The sequence below is a fragment of the Atractosteus spatula genome, chromosome 14, assembly GCF_055471065.1.
Source record: "Atractosteus spatula isolate fAtrSpa1 chromosome 14, fAtrSpa1.hap1, whole genome shotgun sequence".
Taxonomy (NCBI): domain Eukaryota; kingdom Metazoa; phylum Chordata; class Actinopteri; order Semionotiformes; family Lepisosteidae; genus Atractosteus; species Atractosteus spatula.
Window position 1 is genome coordinate 24,955,498 of NC_142719.1, and position 25,737 is coordinate 24,981,234.

Below are 25,737 nucleotides of genomic sequence, written 5' to 3' on the forward strand. Positions count from 1 at the left end.
CAATAAATGTTACTCATGTCCTTTTTTGTGTTACAAAACCTACAATGAATAGAGAGAATTTAGAAGAAAATTAGTCTGTCGTTGAGAGAAGGGAAAGGTGTGATCCTAGCTGCAGGATAATTTTAGTTTCTGTAGTCTTTCTGATGTATGAGTTAGGAAAACCAGCGTTGAGAACACAGACAGAGATTAGTGTGATCATGGCCGTCAGAGGTGAAATAAAAAACAATAGGCTTGGAGAAATCTTTCATCTTCACAGCCCTAACAGCTTCTCCGAGCCTCCTTCCTGTTTCTCCAATGTAAATGGCTGGGCACTTACTGCAAGAGATACAGTAAATAAGGTTGCTGTAGGTACAATACAGTATGTCATCTGTGATCCAGAATTGCCCTGAAGGAGTGTGGTGTTAGATATGTACTTGTAGGTGATACAGCGAGCTCTGTTGCAAGGGAAAATGCCTGGTGTGGATGGTTGCTGAGGGAGCTGTGTACAAGAAGGTTACGCAGATTAGGCAGTTGGCGATATAAGATGATGGGGTGGTCAGAAAACAGGGCCCCAATGGAGGGATCATCCTGTAGGATGGAAAAGTTGTCATTAATAGTCCTGGGGATACAAAGTGTGTTGGGGTGGTGGGGAAGCACCAAAGGAATGCGGTTGTTACGGCAGTTCTTGCTCAAGTTGATGGTCCGAGGGGTGTTTTTGGCTTGGGCAAGGGCCCTGTCAATAACACTGCTAGGATATCCTCTGTTGATGAAAAAATAGTACATTTTGAGGGCTTGGTTCTGGAAATCGATGTTGTCGCTGCAGAGTCGTCGTAGCCGAAGGAACTGTGAAAAAGGGAGAGAGTTTTTAGTTTATTTGGGGTGAAATGAGCTATACAGGAGATAGCTGTGTGAATCAGTGGGTTTGTAATAGACCAAAGTAGAGAGTCGGAGGTAGGTAATGGAGAAGTTGATGTCTAGAAACGGAAGAGCAGTGGAAGATATGTTAACTGTATAGTTGAGGGATGGGTGGAAGTTAGTGAAGTGATGTAGAAAGTGCTCAAGCTGGTTGTTAGAGCATGTGGCAGCACCGACACAGTCATCAATGTATCGCTTGTAGAGGTCAGGGACAAAGCCAGTGTAGGAAGTGAAGAACCGTTCTTCTACACAGCCGACAAAAATACTGGTATAGCTGGGTCCCATTTTGGGGCCCATGGCAACTCCACTCACCTGTTGGTAAAAAAGGTTATTGAATGAAAATGCATTCGGTGTGAGAACCAATTCTGCAAGGCGTACCAGGGTGTGGCTGGGTGGATCAAGCACTGTGCGTTTGTCCAGCGTGTGCTTGAGGGCTGTAAGACCGTCATTATGGGGAATGATGGTGTAAAGAGATGTGATGTCCATGGTAAAAATGTATCACTCAGGGCCCAATTAAAAAGTTGGAGTGCATGGTTGGTGTCCTTGATGTATGAGGGAAGACCTTCAACCAGCAGTCTCATGAGGCTTTCGAGAAAGGCCGAGATGTATGTAATCGGACAGTTGCATGCTGATACGATGGGGTATCCAGGGGTGTCCAGTTTGTGGATTTTGGGGAGGAGGTAAAATTGAGATACCTGGGGATGTTCAATGATGAGCCGGTTCACCTCCTGGGGGAGCTCCTTACTGTTAATAAGAAGGGAGATGGTGAATACCAGTTCCCTTTGGTAGTCAGTGGAAGGGTCTTGTTGGAGAGGGAGGTAGGCAGAAGTGTCGGTTAGTTGTCTAGAGGCTTCAAAAATATAAAGGTCCTTACACCACACCACAATAGCGCCTCCTTTGTCCGCTGGTTTGATGATGATATCATCCCTGTTGCGGAGAGACTGGAGTCCCTCAATTTCTCCTTGGGTGAGGTTAGACCTGTGTTTACTGTGTTTAGAGAGTGTCTTGGGTGCTTGATTGGTGCATTGTTTAATGAAATAATTGACTGGTGGAAAAACGCTGGAGGGTGGAGTCCAACAGCTCTGTTTAATATTAATTGATTAATATTGTTAATGACATCAATAACTGGATTGTTGAATGGTGCCCGTGAGGAGGAATCGTCAGACGTCTCCCAGCTTTTGTTCTCCTATGCTACATTACCTTTGCGTACTGCCCTGTCTTTCTCACAGTAATTTTTTTGTTCCAAAAACAATAATATTTTGCATATGTATAGTGCTTTTTATCCAAAAGGATTCCAAAGCTTTTTATAAACACATCACACACCAGGTTAATACTTGTCAGTTATTCTGCATGAGCAGCCACTCTACACAGCAGCTGACTTTGCCAATTGAATTATATGGAAAATTTAGATCAAGAAAGCCCAATTTAGCCAGGGCACCTGGGTGTTTTCTATTACTATTATGGAAGGTGCGACAATATCCTTAATGACTAATTAGTTAGGAACTTGGTTCAACATCCCAAAAGATCTGCTAAAGCACAGATCACCCTTTCACGACATTGGCAAATTGGTTTGGAAATTCCAGTCCAGAGGAAAGAGCATTATCCAACAACTTCACTTAATTTTCCTTTAGTCTCTCATCCTAGTAATGTCCACAACTCAACACTACTATGCTTCTTAGATATGACAAGATCAGACTAGGAGGTGGTAATGCTTTTGTAGTACAGTATGTACAGAGACCTGCATCTCTGTTGAAACGTACCGTCTCAAAGTCACACAGTCTACACATAAAACAAACAAGTCTGTTATACCAAAAGGCTTGCCACTTACTGAGGAGAACTTAAACGAGAAGTGACAATACTCTAATAGTCTCAGCTTTCTATGTAAAATTAGTTACACTCTCACATGAATTGGTTCATCAACAATTCAAAGTTGTTTTGAATGTACTGTAGATGAAAAAGCACATTTTAAGTCAATGTTCCAAAAGACTAGCAGTTCAAAACCCCTTTAAGCATGTCAGACAAGTACTGCTAAATTAAATTAAGTAAACAAATGTCAGCTAACAAATTAACTATTAAGGTAAAGAAATGAACAGGCACTGATTTTTTTATTTGCCCTCAGCAATAAACTAGAATATTTGGCAACTACAGCTGCAGTGTTGTGCCAAATGTGTTGGGCTGTTACCCTAATGAGTAAGAGCTTGTCAGGTTTAATAGATCTTTACTACTGGCTTACTATCAACTTTTTATTTCATAATTTACCGCATTCTGTGCAACTCTTTGAATACTTGCTGATTTCAATAAATGGAGTTTACATTTCTCTGTGGACATGATAGATAAACATCATTATGAAAAGTCCAGATGTGCTTCATTTTATGTAATGAAGATGGAACAGCTGGGCAGTAAAAGAGAGGAAAATAATATATTGCTGGTATAAAAGTCCCAAAAAAGATGCTGGGAATTAATGCTTGGAGTCAATCTGGCAGGTGGTGGTTTGGGATGTACAGTTAGTAAAAACTGAAAACATTAAATGGCAATTTGACAAAACAAAAACACAGTCTTCACTTCAGATGAATGCAGATATGAAGGTCCTGAGATTTTTTCATCATAACCTGGTAATCGTGCCGGCAGCCATATCACCCTGTAGCACTCAACTGGCCCACTGAAGCTAAGCAGGGTGTGAGTCTGGTCAGTACCTGGATAGGAGAACTCCTGGGAAGCGATGGATACTGCTGGAAGTGGTATTAATGGAACCAGCGGGGGTTGCCCACCCTGTGGTCCGTGTTGTTCCTAATGCCCCAGTATAGTGACAGGGACACTATACTGTAGTGGGGAACGTCTTTTGGATGAGACGTTAAACCGAGGTCCTGACTCTCAGTGGTCATTAAAGATCTCCAGGCATTTCTCGATAAGAGTAGGTACAGTAGTCCCAAATTTCCCCCCTTGACCGTGTACCTTGCCTTGCGCTTGTTGCTTGCTGGGTAGGCTCCGGCTTCCCGCAACACCTGCAGAATGGTATACACCATATGGCAACACCATATGGTATAAAGCAGTTTGGTAAATGACATGACATGACCTGGTAATCCGCTCCATTGCAGTACTTCAGTGTAACCAGCATGTTAATGGTTATATTGATCCTGATAATGATGAGTTAAAAGAATCAAAAGAATGGGAATTCTATTGCAAAACTCTCTAATGGAATGAACAAGCATGTCTACGGGTTAAGTACTTCACTTAAACAGCTTTGATTACTTATCCATGAGATTTGATTGCCTGCCAGTTTGATCATCCATCCTTTCATCCATCAATTTTCAATTGATGAAGCAGGGCCACGGTGAGCCAAAATCCATCTTGGCAGAGATTGGGCACGAGGCAGGATAAACCCTGGGCAGAACACCAGCAGATTGATGGACAGAGACACATGCATATTCACTTACAGACATATGGGTAACAATTAAGAGACACCAATTAAACTAAACAATATGTTTTTGGAATGTGGGAGACAAGCGGAACACCTGGAGTAAATCCATGTGACCATGTGGAGTTTGTTATGTTATCCCCACAGAAGGTATATCAGAGCTCAGCCATACTACCCAGAAATGGATGTTGTGGTAGACTGAGCAAAATGGTAGTTTTGAACAAAATATATAAAATATATAAATAACAACCTCAAATACAGTAACTAAGAGCTTAAACAGCAGCCTTCTAAGACCATATATGGACATTGTTGCCATATATTGAAGAAAATGGAAAATCTGGTACAGTATGAGGTCTCTTCATTCCACTTATGAAGCATGCTTTGTGTGAGTGCTTGAATGCTAAAGCTAATACAAATACAGAAATACAAACAGCAAAAACAGTAAAATCATAATTTTCCTTTAGCATCTGAACAAATTAGTTACAGCCAAAGTAATCCATAATTTTTGTTATGATCAAATTCAGAACTATCTTTGGATTTGGATCATAGCCTTGTTACAAAAGAATTGGTTCTGTGTATGTGTGAAAATCCCATAATGACATGCATAGCATACAGATGGCCAACCATGTCCATATAGCCACAGACTGCAAATTTTCTCAGTAACTTGTGTTATTTTTCATGCCAAGCTTCAGTCCAATTGCATAATCAGGTCTCAAGATAAATTCATGCACTGAATGTATAGTTGATGTAACTACAGTAACTCAATGCTCACAGCACAAACACAAGTATTAAGAATGACAAAGTTCACACTTGTAGAGAAAAAATGTCTGTATGACAAAAATGGACATAAAGATCAAACAAACCATTGATTCATTTCTGATTTGTAAATTAAAGTAATTAGTCTTTACAGATCATATTTTATGGTAGGTTTTGCCCACACAAAGAGCATTACAGGAGTAATTTTAAGTTACTTATTGTAACATTATTTTTTCTATCTGACTGTTTCAAAACATTGACCACTATTTTTAAATCACTTTCAAGATGCCAAATCTCACAATACAAGGCAAATTAAAAGTAATACTGATTGAAAGTAGACTTTAACCTCTTTCTAAAACATTACTTAAGGGCAACTAAAGTAATTTGGCACTTTTTCACGATTCAATTATTTATCCAACAACATAACCTTTTTATAACATTTCAATGTTCTAATGGAAAATGACAGGAGCTATAAAAATGATTCTAGCTTTGTACAATCATGAATCCGTACAAGTATTCAATTTTCTGAAAAATATAACTGATGCATCAAATGTTTTATATCAAGGGTCTGTCCATAAATATTTTTTTCAGAATCATAAGGAAATTCTAAAAAAGAACTAAGCCACAGTTGCTATATATACTATGTTTAAAGGGAAAGTGCAATACATCTGGAGTAATCTTTGACATCACAAAATATGTGCATTATCTTTCTTTTATATCTCACTCGGTTAGATGTACCCTCTATTTTTTGCATGTTTGATTCGCATGTGATTCTGTAGGTTTCTCTGTCACAAGCCATTGTGTTCTGTTAGTGGATCTGTTTAGAAAGTCTCAAAAGAACTATGATTTATTCAGATCATACAGTCCAAGTTAAATCTTTGTTACTGTGATAAAATAGCAAATGTTGCACACTATCACATAAAGAGAAGAATTATCCATTTGGAAAAACATTAGATCCTTACTCCAAAGAAAACAATATTGCTCTTACTTAATGTCTTCTTAATGTGATACAATTACTCAAATACCTTATGAGAAATAAAAAATGTTCTAACTTGATGTAAAGCAGAGAAAAAAACTGAATAACTTCAAGGTCATTGTAACTGTACTTGGTGTGTCAGTGATGAAACATGAAATCTCTCACTCTCACAGCAACTTTAATCAGAGTAAAGATCAGCAAATGCCAGGTGTCTACATTAGTAATGTTAAATGAATGACCAAATAACCTTTACAATTTTGCAATTCTTTCAAAATTTCAGAGATCAGTGTTTTAGTTCAAACCATCTATCTGCACATGTAGACCCCACTACAGTAGCTCAACTGTCTAAAAACAAAAACACAAGGCCTTCTTACATCTTTGAGTGCTGAGTTCTGTGGATGTGCTCAGCATTTTAACCAGTTTTCCCTCTAAAATAGTGCATTGACAAAGATTTAGGCAAAAAAAGGATGTGCTAGCATTGTCAACACAGGGAATTCAGTCATTCCTTGCTCACTGTCAAATCTTAATGAAAGCATCTCTTGTTAAGTAAAAGGTTGTCCTTCATGACCAAGGATATCAGTTCTCCATTTTTAGAAATTTAAAAGCTGCAGAAAAATGGTTTACATGACATCCTTGATTTTAGTTCAATAATTATATTATTTCAATCAAGTACTGTACATTGTTGTGATACCTGTACATACTGTATAAGTATATTTATTCATTTTGATAATGGGTAATTTTTAAGAATGGGCCTGCTTTCCCTTGATATGAAGCAAGCAATTGATTCAAGGTGCAGTTAAAAAAAACAAGCATTTCAGGTTTTGTTAATCGACACAGAGTTCGTTGGGCATACTGATTAAATATTCTTCACATATGGCCTAAACAGAGCTCTCTCTCTCTCTCTCCTTGTCAACAAAGTACATGCTGCCAGACAATGTGTTAATTCTCTTATTTTATATTGGAATGCTATGCAGTTGCCAAGCATGTGTTTTAAGCGGTCTGGATATGCTTGCTTCTTCTTTTTTCCTATGTGTAAATACTTAGCTATTATATTACTTTGAGAAACACTAATAAAACGTGTCTGAAATAAAATGTCTGCTTAATTAAAGCAAATAAAGCCACAAACCACGAAACAAACAAGAAAAATTTTGGAAAATAAAATGGAGTGCATATCCTCTACATATCCTCTGTACGCATTATGTCAGTACAGACAATACCAAGGATAGGAGGTCATTCCGTACCTGAAGATTGTTTTCTTGGCTCTCCACTACAGCACAGTTTAATAGCTTAATAGCTGTTCAGTGTCTATGAACACCACCAGTCTTAATTACTAATTCTGTATCAGACTGAGATCCATGGATTATCAGACAGCTGGCAAGCAAGAGCCAATCCCAGAAGCACAAGTTGCAAAGACAGACTACACCCTGGATGGAACAACAGTATATCACAGAGCATGTACAGTATACACAAGTACACAATGTAAATCAACGGACAGCATGTCTTTGGAAGGTGGGAGACAACCAAAGCTCCCAGCAAAAACTCACATAGACATGACAAAATCTTACTTGAACTTGAACTTGAACTTTATTGCCATATGTAACCGGTACATGTACTGGTACAATGGAATTCTTACTTACAGAAAGTCTCTCAATTGTAAACAAGTGTAAAAAGCACAAAGTGCAAACAGTGCATCAAGACAATATACAAACAGTAGACAATGTACAAGTAAACATGTAGACAGTTTGAATGTAAACAATACAGCCATGTAAACAATGATTGGAGATGTGCAATAAATAAGAAATCATAATGAGGTAGATGGTAATGGTGTATGTGTGGTCCGAGGGGGATGGCTAAATGTGTTTGCCAATCGCACTGCTTGTGGATAGAAGCTATTGAAGAATCTAGTGGTAAGTGCTCTTATATCTTGCCTGAGGGCAGTGGGGTGAAGAGCTCACGCCCGGGGTGGTGACTGTCCTCTGTGGTGGCCAGAATTCTACCACAGCAGCAGTCCTCATAGAGCTGTTTAATCTTGGTGAGACCACAGCCGATGATCTTCTGGGCCATATTGACCATTCTCTGCAGTGCCTTTCTCTCGAGAAGAGGTGCTGCTGTACAGTACCACACGGTGATCTTGTTGGTGAGGATGCTCTCGATGGTGCAGCGATAGAAGTTCACTAACACAGGTACTGACATCCCCCATCGCTTGAGGCACCTCAGGAAATAAAGGCGCTGCTGAGCCTTCTTCATGATAGAGTCAGTGTTCACAGTCCAGGTTAGATCTTTAGAGATGTGAATTCCCAAAAACCTAAACCTGGTGACTGTTTCCCCTTCCAGTCCATCAATACTGAGTGGGCTGTGAGTGTGTGGCCTGTGTCTCCGAAAGTCCACTATTAGCTCCTTCGTTTTATTTACGTTCAAGTCCAGGTTATTGTTATGAAGCAGCTGTACAACTTCATCCCTGTGAGTAGACTCGTCATCATCGCTGATCAGGCCTATTATAGTGGTGTCATCTGCAAACTTAATGACGCGGATGTCGCTGTGTCTTGCTGTGCAGTCGTGAGTGAACAGGGAGTACAACCTTGGACTCAGACAGCAGCCTTGTGGGGTTCCAGTGCTCAGGGTGAGTGGTGTTGATGTTTTATTGCCTATCCACACCACCTGTGGTCTTTCGATAAGACTTTTATACAAATAACATCTGTCCAGATGTGAATTTACCTAAAGCTGCTGACCACTATGAATACAAATAAGAAACAGCTCATTGCAAATCAGTGAGGTCTATTGACCTGTAGAATAATACTTTGGAAGATATCTTGGATCTGTCTCTTGAAAAGGCATTTAACAGCATGTACAGAAAAACACATGTAAATAATATGGCCAATCTGTTGTACTGCAGAATAGCTTTGGATGTTTCAGAGAATATCAAAGTCAATTACATACAGTATACAGTAGGACAGGACCCACATGGTTCACCAGTGAAGTATAGTGCCCCCCCCAGTGACGTTATGAACTTGTAGTCCCACTATACAGAAGATCCGGTAGAGAAGTAAGAAATTGATCCAATGATTAAGGACAAATTAAGGACGAACTTCAGGAAGTTCAGATTGTACAAGCCCAAAGTGAAATTTACCTATGTCACCAGGGTTGATGCCCCTACTATTTTGAAATGTCCTTTGGGATCCTTAATGACTTAATAGTCAACACATTGCCTTCATGTCTTTCCCAAAGAGGGCACCTCTTATACCACTGTGTCCACTGTCACCATACTGGTCCACTGCTTTGGATATTCTTGCTTTCTGAAGAGCAACACTGGGTCACCAGCCCTGCTTACAGCAGCAACCTGGCTTTCCTTGGAGGTCTCCCACTCCAGTACTGACCAGTCCCAGCCTTGCTTAGCTTCTGAGATCTGAACAAATCAGGTTACAAGGTGGAAACGCTGCTAAGAAAATGTAAATGATTGAACACTTAACATACCTGTTAAGTGTTAAGACTATAGACTTAGGATCATTCATTTTCCCAAGGATTCTCTTAATTTTCCCAAGAGTGTGATATACATGCAGAGACCTCATGCTGGCAGTGTTCCCTGAAACAGAACATCCAGTAACACAAATGGCTCTCATTACTGTGCCCTAAGGTCAATGAGAGAAAAAAAAACTTTCATGAAAAAGAGCAAAAACAGTGAATGGTCTACTTATGAAACATTTTTTGTCTTTATCTTCACCCTGTGTAGGAGGAAACTTGGGGAAAAAAGAATGGAGGATTCTTGTTACAGTACATATTCCATGGTGAGAATTAGGTCACTTCTTCCATGTCCTTGAAATGCCATCAGTGTCTCTTCCAATGTACTGAATTTGTGTTGTTGATTCTGGCTTTAGTATGTAGACCCACTTTTCAAATGCTCAAGTAGATTGATTTTAAATTTGTTCTACCATACACCCAATTACTGTACATCTTGCAACTCCTATCTTGCAAAGTTTTGATAAACTTTACCTATGGAGAAGCAGGATCCAAGACACATTATCTTGAATATTTTCATTGCAATTTACCGTAATGTGTTGTAAGACTTTTTCCAGTGATACTTGGTTAGTTAAATACAGAAAGCTATTGTTTTTCTACTTACTGAATTCAGTGTATCTGGGTGAGCCATTCTGGGTTATAACTACTCCAGATTAATTAATCTGATAATAGGAAAATCCATTTAAAAATAAGATGTCATTGAATAGGGTGGTATTTTTCATGAGAAACTTTTTGTGAGACAGAAATATACAGTAAAGCAGAAAAAAGCCCTTTAAACTTTGCTAACAATCAAAGATTCATTCAATGATGAATCAGATGATTTAGCTGAGACTCATGTGTAGTTTCTAATTCTCAAACATGTAATGTCTTTAAAGACACTGTCACTGTAAAGAAATTCTCAGTAAAAAAGCAGATGAAGGTTTTTAATTCTCAAAATGGTAATGTCATTTACTAGTTGCACTTATTCATTCAATCATGGAACACATACAAACAGGGGATTTGCATGTGCCTGATTTATATAGTTTTAATGTTTAGCATATCATTTTGTTTTTTGTGTGGAACTTGAGTTACCATTTCAACATTATTATGCTTGACTAATTACATTTGATTTATATTATTGTATTGTCCTTGCATATTATATCTGTTATTTTATTTGCACTTGATATAAACACTTTAAGCTCCATAACTTATGGTATTCCAAATAAACAGCTTTCTGTAATAAATGTTCATTTTAACATAAACACGAGCCTGCCTAATGTTCCTTCCATTTTTAGAAATTTGACTATTCTTTGTAAAGGCCCCATTTGCTTTCAGCCTGGCCTGTAAGTACTGTCCTGTAGTCCCACCTGTAAAAGTGATAATAATTCTTCCAACAAAACATTTGAATTTTGTACATGACTTGAGGTAAGAAGCACTTTATTTCTTAAGGAGGACAGTACTGTGCAAAAAATTAATTGTTAAGCTCATCATTCCTTTTTTTTCTTCTTTATACAGAAACACAATTCTATGGTGACACTTAATCCTGACAGATCTGTATTTTGTATCACAAAAAATAGCTTTTTAGTTTCATGAATATGTAGGAAGAAACAGAAGACTTTAATGGCACAGAGCACCTGACAATTAGTCATTTGAACTAGACTGGTAAATCTGCCGGATTACGTTTACAACACTTTATATTGGCTGCTCATGCAAAGTTTACCTTGAGTTGTGATAAGGTGTTCAAAGATTCTGATCAATCTGAATTTAACTTTGCTAAATCACAAGTTTGATTTCTTCTCATGCAAAATCAGTGATATCAATAATGTGGAAGGCACTAAAGAAGGCTTTGCATAAATAGTTCACACTTACTGCAGCTACAGTATGTAGTAAATCTGATTGTGTCAGGCATTTGCATAGCAGCATTTACTGTGTGTGGCAGGATACTATTCACCAAACACCGCTCAGATTCTCTCCTTTACAAAGAGGGTGAAACAAAGTGACCAGGTTGAATCAATGTCAGTACCATGAAGGGACCATCTTTTAGTGGTAATTAACCACAATCCTTCATTTCTGACATTTTGCAAAGCTAAATAATTTTTTATTCAGAGAGAAATATCTGGCACTAGGCCCTAGGCCCCTGTTTATTTAGCTGTAAATTCCTTTTTCCTGAGCCAGCAACATACTCTTATAAGAATGGACTTTCTTCACTAAGACAGAGATCATAACCAGATATTACTGGGGAACCAGACAGACCATCCCTATTCATCCAGTACCTCTGCTGCTGAAGTATAATCACTCTGTTCTCACTTAAACCACTTAGCTTCTGTTATAGCTGCCTCCAGTACTACGCCAGTGCACTCTTGCCCTTCCAAAATAAATCATCTGACAACTGTGTCTTTGTGGGTTATACTCAAAGGTGCCAAAAGAGCAGGTCTGTTTTTTTCCCTTACTGTAAAATTTTGAAAAGCAAGGCTAACAGGCAGTGATAGTAAATTTATGATAAGCCAGGAAAAAGGTCTGTAGTGTGAGTCCTACCAAAGTTACAATTGAAACAATTTTCAATTGATATAATTCTAAAATACTCTGTGAACTAATCATATCTTGTTTGCAGACAAATGTAATTTGGGATTTGTCATAGTTTCTCCTCTTAGAAATGAGCACTGTAGAAGGAACAGGGAACACCTGCTGAAATGCGACATGTCCTGCTTTTTGCCAAGTTTACCCAGTTTACCCTGTGGTGGTGTACATGTTCTTATTTATTTACCCAACATCTTACTTTCCATGCTTGTGAATAAACATTGTCAGTGCAACCACTGCTTTACTACAATCGTTCATAATCAAATCACTGTTTCATTTGCTTTAACCTTAGTATTCAGCAATACATTACCTATGCAGAAAGGCTTCCAGCAAAAGTTTAATTAGCACAAATTAAACAGTGTCTCTGGAGCTTATCTCCAGTCCAGGAACTGCTGTTGGTGGTAGAATGATAGAAAGCTTTGAAGCCAGCCTTGAAATTAGACAAAAAATCTTATGTATTAAAAGTATTTCTTAATACAACATATAGTTTATTGAGGTAATTTGTGTTTCACAAAACAGATTGTAGACCCTGCTGTGTTCACATTTACTTAGTTGCAGCCATGTCTCTTGTAGTTATTTGTATTTTATAGTATAATGCCACGTGGAGCTCACACTAGGGGCACTGTATTAAACATTCCACACACACTCACACTGTCACGCATTCCACACTACTTAAACCCACCTCATGTTTTTTTACCTTTGCTCACTATTATTATTTGTTTTCGTATCCTTTACTCTAAAGACTTCCTTTAGAAGTCTACTGCTACTATTCTGGGTATTTACCTACTTGAGCCCTGCACAGGGTCTATATCTTCAGCATTAACAATTGCTACCACACTGTTCCTGTCAGGTCAATGCCAGTCGACTGACACAATCTGTTGGGACAATTTTTCACTCTAATACTTGAGCTAAACCACCCAATTTTCCACGTATTCTCTCCCAAAAATAGTGATCAACTTCAATCTCCTTTCAGAGAAGGCTAATACTTGAGGCATCCAGGTTTTGAAAAGGGCTGTCAGCAGATTTTATTTCACATTCTGTCTGAGCAGTGACTAAACTAAGGATCTCTGAGCCCTTTGCTAGTGGTAATACAGGCTCAAAGGTCTTTCCTCCAAGTTACACCATCGTCACCAGCACCATGTAACTTCCTGTGATCCCTTTCATGCCTTGGTCTTGCTTGAGATCCAAATGAGAGATCATTAAGCCCTTTGCTTCCTTTATCCCAGGCACAGCAATCCATACACCAGTTCATACCCTTCACAAGCTAAGGTTTGACACTGCCAGATTTTCCATTAGGCACTGTAGGCACAGTTCCTAGGGCCTATGACATTTTCATGGCCTACAGTACGAAGGAGGGAAACACTAGTGATCAACAGAAAAACGAGCTGAAACAACATGCTTGTGGTCGACTCTAGGTGCTCCAAATCAATAATCATATGCTATCTAGCGGCTGTTCTAGAAACTAGAAGTATCGAAGTGATGGTCGCTTGACTCGCTCCATCAATCACGTGGTTTAGCATTAGAAAAGTTTAAAGTGCATCATGTCAATTGACGTAATTAAATTGGCGTTTAACCCTCTTTTTGCACATTTCAGAGCGAAAGTGCCTAGGGGCTACGAACACCAAAATCCAGCCCTGCACTGCCCTTGTCCCTGGCCCCTTATTCGTGAACTCAGTGCATCAGGGCTTTAACAGCCATCTCGCACACTGGTCCCTAGTGGGTAGTAGTACTGGAAAACCCATCTCTCGGCTGTTCTTGTTTGGCTTGAACTGCACTATTCTCTTCTGTACCTTACTGGCAGTCCAACACAGCAATGATTGAGTCTCTTACTCTTTTGGAGCCTCTATCAGCTTTTCTCTGTTTCCCTAACACAGAGCTCCTTGCTCTTCAGTAGTTATAGGAGCTTGAAGTATTTAAACATACTGACAGCTAATGGTTCATCACATGTTCTGTAAACCTGCCCCTCCACCCTATGTAGGCAAATTGCCATTGGTGCCCCATTCAGTCTGCTCTTCCAATTGGTGGCATCAACATTATGTCGGACTTAAGAAAAAAACACACTAACATAGCAGCTAGTGGCCAGAGGCCCACAGCAAGTCAGACCCTTGACACCTTGTAAAAGTCTTCCTGGCCATGGCCCTGCTATCTGAACTTCACACACTAACTCACTAAACTTCACTCACATACAGTAAGTAAACTTCTAGTTTCTTGTTTTCTCTCAGACAGCCCTGTTCCCTCTCACTCTTAGAACAAGCTGTCTCTTTAAATACCCCAGTCCCCTTTGGGATTGCTGGCACACGCATTACAATAACTCACCAAAGACCGTTAAGCTTACACACAGACTGCTTAAGTCATCGAGTACAATTTTCATTCATGACACACAGCTCAGTGGCCTTGCAGCTTTCATAGCCATGTTCCTTCTGCATTTCTCCAGAACGGGTTGTTTGTAAACACTCACAGACAGATCCGTTCTGGGTTCCTAGATCTCCCTCACTCCCCTTCCAGGGGAGAAAACTGCAGCTTGCTTCACTTGCTGGTTTCCCATAATAAGTGCCAGCCCTGGGCTTAAGCAATCCATGTGTATGAAAAATTCCCTATAGCAGCCTTTTCTGTTGCTACTGTGGATTATCCTAATGAAAGCTCGGTCACCAATCATAGTCGAGTAAATTATATGATCCTGAAGCATAGAAAACAAGAGCTGTGTCACACCCTCTACATCTAGTGGGCGCTCCTTCTCTGTCCTATCCTAGTTTCCCTGTGCTTTTTGTGTCCTTCCGGTGTGTCTTTGTGTAGACCTATATATTTCCAGGTCTCCCTTTGCTCCTTGCTCAGCAGTGAGGGTATGGATGTCTTGAGCCCCGCCTAGTACCAGGTCGCCTTTCCTGTGGCCTGAGGGCATAGGTTTCTACCCCGACATTGTCTGACCCCCTGAGCCTGGGCTAACCTCCGTGTTGCCCCTTTTGGTGCTACGCATAGGGTCTCTACTGCTCTCCTTGTCATTCCAGAGCATGCCCTTCCTTCATCTGTGAGAAGTGGGATAAGTGATCTCAAAACAAAGGTACTGTAAGCCAAATGAATTCACTGTAATAATGTATTTCATCTGATGACTAGCGAGTGGTAGACAAGACACATTTTCAAGCTAGACATGTAGACTATTGGAGGTGTTTTACTAGAATTTACAAGATTCAAGTTTCCTGCAATTGTACACATGCCATGTGGGTCACCTGCTAAAAATCAGTGCTGCCTGACCAAACAAAAGTGTGAAAGCAAATGTACAAAAGACTGTTCAGCAATTATACATAATCAACATTAAAATGCATTTCTTAAAATTGCAGATACTCCTGTTATTCATTAAATGAGGGTATTGTAAACACTACCTGTAGTCCTTCGGATTGCAGTCACTTTCCCAGTGACAACGGCAGAAGCAGCACAGATAGATACCAATGATACCATAGATACTAGCAGAATAGATACCAGTGGTCTCAGTGGACTGGCCATGATGAGCATCAGTCATGCAGTGGGTCAACTACTATAGTATGAAGATGTATTTGGTGAGTTTCCCAAAACCTTCCCATTTGCTTAGCCTTACTGATCTCACTCCCTTATTATTGAGGGCACTTAAAGACATAAGCTTCTCGAGAAGAAGCTTCACCCCTTGGCATTCCATGTCTTGGCCAGCCTTACAATAGCAATTCACTGCAAAGTAGTTGAATGGAGTGCATTAACAAAGCATTCATAAGGGTAATTGATACTGATTTGAGATGTACAATTGATAGAGAACATGATAGAACTTTCACGTTGGAGCTCATACTGTATCTTGAGTTTTTCTATGTTATTGATTGGTGGACATTTTCAACGCTATTATTTTGCAATGTTGCACTGTTTAATTAAGGATATGATTTTAAAGTTTTAAATGCTCCTCCTCAATAGATCTTCTGAATATATACTTCCCTGACAGAATATAAAAGAATGCTTTTAAAACTTAGTCTACCATCAGCAGCCGTTACATCTGCAACTTGTGTTGATTACAGCAGTATTGGACCACTCAGCCTACAGCAGAAAATGCAGCTCTGCATGTGCTGTGGTATAAGTAAACTGCATCTAATAGGACATTCTTGAATATTCCACATGTGCTCCAATGGGTTTGTGAGAGACTGAACTCAGATATTAGCCTCATGTGCCTTAACATTCAGTGACACACTGGGGGCATCTGTGCCAATGTTTATACACAGTATACAGTGAGGAAAAACTGTGATTTGCTCCTTCACAGCCCAGTTCTGGGCCTTTTCTACGATAGAACAATAATGTATTTTATTAAGGAAGCTCTGGGCAGCTAACAAACGGTTGTTTCAAATGATCTCTAAACTCCAAATACTTAAAACTTTAATTGTCTTCTACAAAACTTGCTGGTTTTACTCCATTCAAATATTTTGATAGGGTGGAAAATTTAGATATTTATCATAGTCAGTACATTACCTCTATGCCAGCATAGTTTTATTTAGAACTACTGTATTTTGCAAGAAAGAGACAGACACTGAAACCAACACTCATGGGCAAATAATGAAGTGGAGAACTCATTTTCTTTCCTCATTGTGATGAACCCCAAGGGGACGATGTAGCAGCCAATCAAACCTACCCTCTATGTCTTTGTAAGGTGGGAGGAATATGAAGCATTCAGCAAGTACAGGGATAACCTGCAAATTGTTCAGGTGCCATATACCTGAATCAAATCCAGGACCCATAAAACAACTGAGCTAACCACCGTACCACTATGCTGCCAATGGATTACGGTCACAAATAAGATGTAACAACTATCACTTTATCTAAAGCCTAATAAGACATGATGTTGCACATACCAGTGGTTGTATAATGTGATATTAAAACACAAATGCTAATGTTTTAAATTATATTTGGTTCTTCACAAGGGAAACAGTCATCCATTTTCTAATCACTTAGAGGTGAATAGAGATTAAGCAGGATAGACTCTGGAATGGACAACTGGGAACACAACATACTCACAACAGGAACAACTTTTCTTAGAAGCCAATTAACGTGTAAGCATGCCTTTGGAGATAACTGGAGTACCCAGAGGAAAACCACAGAAAACAAGGGGAGAACTTTTAAACTCCATGTAGATAGCACTCCAGGAACTTAACCCAGGGCCACAGCAACAGACAGCAATGCTAACCACACCACCAGGCCGCCCACATAAGGAACATGTCATCTGATACTGTGTGCTAAACATTCCACACACTCAGTTCTATAGCATTGTTTGGAACATATTTTAGCGATATAACTGTGAAGATAAACATTGTACTGCTGTTGTTCTCATGACATTTTGTCTAATGCTAGTGCTTGAAAAGTAAAAAAAACTGAAAGAAATATTCTTTGGTTCATGCTCCTCACTCCATTTCAAGATTGCATATCTGGCTATACAAGGCTTGAAAATGAACGTTTTTAATGGTAAATGTTTATAAAAGGCAAAAAGGTGCATGAAGGCATAAATAAGACTGATTACAGAAGGAATTCGGAGGTTGTGTGAAGCAGATGGGCTGTGGGTGGTTTGCAGTAAAAGTGAGCTTTTTCATGTGCTGTGGCTTTATGGTGAGTCCTATTTCAGAGTCCATGTACTTGTAGGGCTCTATATAAGCACCTTCATGTGACGTTTTTCAAATGCAGGCTGTGCTGCTGATTGGATGTCTTGTACTTTAGCAGAACTAAACAAAATGTATTTTAACTGCTAATTTGGTTAAGTTACAAACTATTGTAAGGGAATACTCTATTAAACTGTCAGAAAGTTGGGTAAAATGAATTAAAAAAATATCAGTTACCATGATACTGTATATGTACATTAGTGTGTTTACTGTATTTAATATGTAAAGTAAGGCATTACCTCTTAAATGCATTTTCACCAACTATTTATTTATTTAAAACAGTAATCAGTTACATGAGCAACTGGAATTTGTTTAAAAAGTACTGAATTTAACCTGTTCCCTTCTGCTCCCTGAAAACACTTTATTCCTATCTGCAGAGATAGGATAGATAAGTGGCTGATTAAAGTATATATTCCTATAACTGGCAGAATTGGAGTTCAGACAACACTCCTGCAGATAGTGTGTATGTAAAACTCAACTTTAATTTAGTACTTATTAACTATAGGTTAATAAAAAAAAACATTTCCCAAACCCTTACCTCCTCTTTTCTTCATTTTTGTTAGTAGTCCTGAGGTAGAGCTTTGGATAAACTTTAAATACTTAAAGTCTTATCTTATTATACATGGAATATAATCAATAATCAATTGAATATGCAAATGGACCAAGATTTGATGGATCAGCAAACAGGACTAGAAGAGCTAACAAATGTAATTAAGCATTTGTTATATAAAATTTAATGGAGAAGGTATCTTCTATTCTCCAGTGCTTTGTATGACACTTGTTTTCCATTTTTGTTTCTGTGGTGGTTGTTGGAAGCTTTTGGGCAGCAATGCAGACATCGTTTTAATCATAAACTGCATCGAGAAGTTGTGTTAAATGCGAAAACAAAATGCAACAGAAAATTCCTGTAAAAGTGAATTGCAGGATGCTCGCAATGATCCTTTAAGACTACTTTTGTTCCAGTGGCAATAGAAACATAAAAGAAAAAATGGATAAATGCATGTTGTTTTAGTCCTGCTGAGCGAAAAAAGTAGATATCTTTTATTTAGTGTTGAGCACACTGTTCTGTCCAGACCTCCCTGCTGTGACATAGTACTCTACTTACCTGACAAATGCGGACTTGCTAAAGGTAAAAGTAGCTTCATATCGAGAATGTCTTTATGGCCTTGCTGGAGTTCAAATTCCTTCAAATTAAGGACTACACTTTAAGTGAAGCACAAATCCATTTTCCATTGTCAGGAGGACCATCCAAAGCCATTAACAAACCTTAGGGCCTATGTCAAGTTGTTCTTTGTGCAGTGAAAACATTACTTCAAAAGGGAGAGTCAAGTTCAGTTATACAAGATGGTACATTTTTAGGAAATAACATTCTTCTATAGGAAATAATTTCAAAGCATAAAAATTATTTTGATTAAGTGTTGCCACCTATACTAGCTTTGTGGGAGCATGTATTCAATTTTGTAGAGTCCAATGATTGCACTGTGATTTTATCTACATCTCTCATTTTGCTTGACTAGATACCGCAGAAGACTGGAGACTGAGGCGGACAGATTTTACAGACGTCTGCTCTTTATTGTGCAGAACTCGTAACTGACACAGAATGGCAAAACCCCGCCAGGGCACCCAAGTGCCATAAAGCAGTAACCCCCAAAACCCAACGTGGAACAGCGTCGTAAACCCCAAACGGACGCTGTGTGCGACATAACGGATACATCATAATCACCTAATTCTGCTATGCACAAGTAGATTGGTTATAAGTAGCTGTCTAGACCTTTTCCATTTTTCTTGAACCTAATTCAGAAACAAGTGAACCAAGGGATAGCTTGGAAATAGGGTGGAGGAAGGATGCTTGAGACAGATACGAAGGGAGGTGTTTCTGTTCTACATATATAATGTATATACTGTAGCTAATTTGATTGACTTGTTGTTGAAATCCATCCTGAGCTTTAGTTAATAACTTCCATTGATAAATATCACAGAGGCCAAACCTTGGCAATAATGTTTAGGAAACACCACCAGGCTATTATACAGAACACAAAATAAGATAAGAAACTGGTGAGATTTGAAATTGCTTATTAACATTGATTATGTACTGTATGTGACGAAACTAAGAATTTATGTATAAATGCAATACTTATCTGGCAAAATAACCTTTTTCACTTACAGTATTTCAGATTTCAGTTGCCATTTCCACATAGCAGTAATTTTGGTGATCACTGGTTATTAGCACTGGGTATTAAAACACTTGATGTTATAAATATTGTATTGTATATTGTTTTGGAAGAGTATATGTTACAGTAATGATACACATGTACATATGTGGGTGAATATTTGTGTTCATTTGCAGTTTCATTTTGCTCAGCAGAGAAGCACATCAATGTTATGAAGTTGAATTATGTTGTGTAAGCCTTCGGTGGTGCAAAGTGAGAATGATACTGTACAAGATTAGCATGAGCAGAGCAAAATAATGCATCACTGGTACCAATTAAAATGTCTTTTAGACTTCAGATTTTGGTGTCCTTTTGCAAATTTAGATTAAACAATTTTTTATATTCAAATCGTCTGTTTTTAATGATGATTTGATCAGATAGCTCAGTTTATTACCACTATAACTCTAAAAGCAGCTCTGACTCTAAAACACAGCAAGTTCTACCACAGCAAGTTGTGTACTGTCACGTGGGCTGTCAGAGAACCCTAGCAAAATGTCCCAGATACAAGCCAACAGTTTCTGCAGTACAGGCCCCATCCTGCACTCAATCAGCTCCTGCTGATTTAATCAACATTGAGCACTTTGCTGTTCCTTTCAGACCCAATGGAGAAATGGGTAAGATACTGCAAAGGCATTACAGCATTTAAAGAAATGACTGTTAGTCATTTTCATAAGGTGTGTATTCTTTGCAGCATATACAGTATGTGCAGTTTGGCTTTAAATACAACTTCGATACGCAAAATGCATTGTTCATAGCAAATACATCAAGCTTATTTTGGGAAAGGATTGGGTTTGGCACTCCATCCAAAATATCATCTGTGCCCTACATTGATCTATTGTACAGTATCAATACAAAAAGAAAGCAGCAGCTATCAAGTGTTTCATGTGCCTTGTTTCACATGCCATGGTGAGCAAATTCCAAAATGATTTTAAATGCTGCCCCTGGTTTAGTTTTTTCATCATAAGAGACATACTGTATGAAAGTTATTTGAAGTGTGACTGAGATAAGAGGCATTACATATTGCTAGAATGCTGTTCATACTATATTGCTAAATAGTCAATTTAATTGGTATTTGCAGAAAAATGAAAGAAGTTTTTTAATATATTGACTCCCCTACCTCTTGCAAGCTTTTTTGCAACCATCTGGTAGCAGGTGAATTTAAAAGCCAGAAGATGGGTGTTAAGGTACAGGGATATTTTTCAATTATCAAGTCAAACTTGATTTTTTTAACTCAGTTGTTGGCAGAAACAAGTTATTGTAATGCGTCGAGACTTTATTTCCTGTTAGATTGCTTTTCCATGTAAACATGGTCAGTAGAAGGGAAGTGGACTGCAAAAATAACAGCTGAGGGCCTCTGAGTTTTGGATGATGTTGCCAATATATTTGCAAAAAACGCAAAAGATGGAAGACAGTAGATGTGTACTACAGTATTTATGACTTGCCTTGCTCCTTGTTTGAAACACAGTCGGCCATCTAATGATTACATGATGAAAAATTAGACTCTCCATTTATTATTTTCAGATTTTGTTTATATATATGGATATACCCACGTCCTGCTCATCCCTTTACATAAGCACTGTAAAATAATATAATTGCATGAGAGGTTTCCAAGCTTAACAGACCTATTTAATCTTGGTTAGGCTTTCTTTGGGCTCTCCTCTTAAACGGATGGACCTGATTGCAGATGAAGTTCATAAGGGACTTGTTATTGTGGTCCTGGTTTCCTCTTTAAAAAAACAGCAGTGTGTGTTGGCAGCAAAGTAAGTACACAGCTGAGGAGCAGCTGGATCTGAGCACGGTTACCAGTGCTGTGTTTATGTGTTCAGTTTTCATTGTTTGAGGGGTTTAAAATGCTTTGGAGAATGAGATCAGATAGAATAGAAAATATTATGCCAAAATACTCCTTGTATTGTTTCACAACACAATACACACATGTTGAGCTACAGTATTGTCACACATGTCTTTTTATTCTGTGTTAAAAACACAACCATCTAAAAGCGTTTCATTCTGTTTCACGTATATTTAGTTAAGGCAATAAACCAGAGACAGCTGTTTCGTCTTTATTTTTTAGGTTAATAAATTCAAGCAGAAATAAAACAAAACAATAAAAATTAAACATTCCAGTTACATCATACAATGAATCACAAAATTGAGCAGATCACATGCAATGCAAGAAAAAGAAAAAAGAAAGTTTGCACAAAGTGATAAAAGACAAAAAAGAACCATTTCAATTCCTGAAACAACAATCAGAGAACCAAAAATAAAACAATACAATTAAACTCCACAGTAGTTTCTTTACATCACAAATCACACTTTACACTGGGGAGAGTATGGCCTTACCACGAGCTTCCAGTCTGTCCTAATAAACAAGTACCACAGCCGTAGCCCATATTTTCAACTCCACATGACCTACAAGGCAGGCTGCTGTTTGGAGTATGTCCTCTCCAACTCATCTAGGGCACCTCTCATGAAGTCACAACAGATTTAGGCAATCCAGGCCCATAAGAAGTATATTTTGTCCTAAAAAAGTCTGTGCAAATCAGTAAATTTGGATCAGTAAATTCCAAGACTTCCACGGCACCTCATTTAAACAGGTCAAAACAATTCAAAGATGAATTGGAACAATATACCACACCAAAGGACAAAAGACCAACAAGACCAAAAATACCAAAAAGCCACTGCAATAGTGAAGTCTTGTATGAGAATACTGTTCAACATCTACCAACCTCATGAATCTCATATTTCTAAGATTAATCATGGAAACACAAGACAAAAAACAAAACAACTCACCATCCACAGTTGTTTACTAATCAACGTGGCACTGGAGCTTGATAGGAGCTAAAAGGCTTAGAAAGAATCACAGCAAAGAACAACTATGCTTATTAGGGCTCATCAGGCTACAGATTAAGCCAACTGTAGAACAGTGAAGTGACACCCCAGGGGAACTACTACAATTTTGGTACATGGATAATTATAAGTATAATGGACTGGAAAAAGGCATTTATAGAATCCAGGTAAAAATAAGCCATTTTACACTAACTCTTCCTCACACACATTGACAGGAGAGAACTGAATGTATTGTGTGAATCTACCATTACGGAAAAGATATGGAGATTTGCAGTGGAATGTTCCACACCATTGTGGCCACCACTTCTTTCTAAATTTGCAACCCTGTGGAGGTGATATTACTTTAAGAAGCAAACTGTTTTTTCATTATTTTGTATTGTGCTCTAGACAATAGCCTCTCTTCTGTACTTGATTGTATTTTTTGGTTGGGGTGATATCCAAACCTGGTTATCTTGGTTAAACCATCAGATTACTATATATAAACCAACCTAACATCATCAGTTTCTAAAACCTACAACAATTAGGTTTTGATCACTTAGGTTGGTTAATTTGTTCAATTACATAGTTTGAAATGTTTGAAATGAGAGTGGCAACACTCCATAGCTGTCAAAGACCACAGCTAGCCATTCATGATTTATTGAACCACTACTAATTCAGCCAAACCTTATGTGTATTACAAATCTTTACAAATTGATGTTTTAAGACTGACTAATAAGATCTGCTCAACTGAATCTCTGCAGGACCATGGTTGGCCATGTCTGATTAGGAAAGTCTGAATATTTCTTTAGAAAGCATTTTTCAATTTGGAGTATTTTCTAAAGGAAAAGCACTTAAACCAAGTAGCAAATTTAAAGATATCTCAGACTAAATTTGCAACTCTGAAAATCAGAAGTGAAAGTGGTACACAGGTGTCGTGTGGTGCACCTTGGTGAACTTTGGTTGGAAGTTGGTGGGTGAGGTGGGGTTGTAATTTTCCTGACTTGAAGTAAAGGTCTGTTAGAAATGATGAGGTTTGAAAGGTTCATAGTTCTTTCCTTTCTAGTATTCAATTCCTTGTCCTAACCGAATTGTTATCTTGGCAGATGTTTTTTTACACTGTTGTCTTTAGGGTCCGTTCGTTAGGTCCTAGTACATTTATCTTTTACTAATGACCTAAATGATATAATTCCTTATTCCTACAATGCACTGGAATGAGCAGATAACAAACAGTATGGCTTTGAAACTCCAACTGGCAAACCACTGGCAGAGTACCACTGGGGATTAGGTTGGGATTAATCTTCTTGGGGTGAATTGACTCAGGAACAGTGGTTCCTGACGCTTTCTGCAGTCATGCAGTCACTTCACTGAAGGGTAAGACATTTTTCCTATTAACGCTCACCCTTCTGTATGACACTACAGATCTTGCCATATGTCAAAACTGAATGGTACAGCAAATTTCAAGTTAGTGGCTGGGATGGAGGGGCCAGTCCATCTATTTTTATTTTACCAGTGCAGTACAGGTGTCTTTGCTACATTGAGCCAAGATTTTACGGAAAGATTGAAACTCCAACATGAGTATTATTCAGTGGTCCACTGGTAGTCATCACACGTGTATTAAACTTGGCCTGTAACCCTCTTATTAAGTTGAGATTAATGACAGTAGCAAAACAAGTTGACTTTCAAAATAAAAGTGATATTTTTACCACAGGACATTAATTATTTGAATAGTGCAAATGAGAATCCAAAATATATTTTCTATACTTGATTACTTGACATATATATTTATGAAACTAAAGCTTTTAATATTTACTACTGTCTAGAATTCTGGAACCCATGGATAGTGTGTGAAATATTATTTTAAATTACACAACTTAAATTTCTGATTATGTCAGTTACGAAACATAGTTTGATTCATTTGATGTAACCCTTAATCTGTTTTTACTTTAATCACTTGACTATTTGCAAGTACAGTATGTTAAATATTTGAACTCATTAAAATGTTTATTACCATTTTTAAAAAGAATTCCCTAGGAACAGTAACATCCAAGAATCATGAAAGTTTGATAGAATAGGTTTAGCTTAACCTGCTTCGTTAATGGACAGCCTCCAGGCCATAGGACGAAGAGGCTCGAACCCCATTCAGAGAGGAGTGAACAAAGGGGCACCAGCAAGGTGGAGATGGAGTGCAGGAAGGATTCTTGACATGAATACAAACGGTTGTATTTGTGTTCAATATGTATAGCTAGTTTTCATAGTGATGGTGATAAGGTACAGCTGTGTAAAATAGACTTGTCATTGTTATCACTCCTGAACTTCATTTAATGACTTCAATTTATTCAGACAAGATTATTTACATTATTCAGTATTGTTTTGGACATTTCTATTTTGGCCTTTTTATAAAATATGCAGGAATACCTTTACCAATATGTTATCAAGTTAGTGAATATTATTGGAGCAGCTCATCAAAATCCCTGAACAATTCCTCACATTTTTGTTTTCACTACAGTGCTGCAATTTAACCATGGTAGAGTAAATATGTTTTGAACTGGTAGTTCTATGTTTGAGTTGATTCCAAAAGCATAAATATAAACATGGAATAGAATGTCAGTAAATAGGAGAGCCAGCAACATTTGAGGAACTGCAGAGCTAGTTAAACAGCAGTCAAATCAGACTGGGCACAATGCAGCTGTAAGACCACAGACCAAAACAGTTGTTTTATACCAAAAAAAACCCCAAAATGTTCCATGTGTGGATATGTAATTTACTTTGTTAAAAATAAAGTAAATAATGGCTGGCCGGCATTTGGATTAATAAAAAACAAATATGGCTGCTTTAGTCATCCAGCAGTGGAAAAATGGAAGGCAAATGAATCAGTTCAAAATCTGTTTACCAGAAACCTATACTTATGATATTTTCCAAGACATTTTAAACTATGGG

General features: G+C 38.2%; 1 pseudogene; it reads right to left on the reverse strand.

Moving 5' to 3' along the window:
- Positions 1-250: 250 nt before the first annotated feature.
- Positions 251-18,909, reverse strand: LOC148820949 (uncharacterized; annotated as a pseudogene).
- Between the last annotated feature and the right edge of the window lie 6,828 nt (positions 18,910-25,737).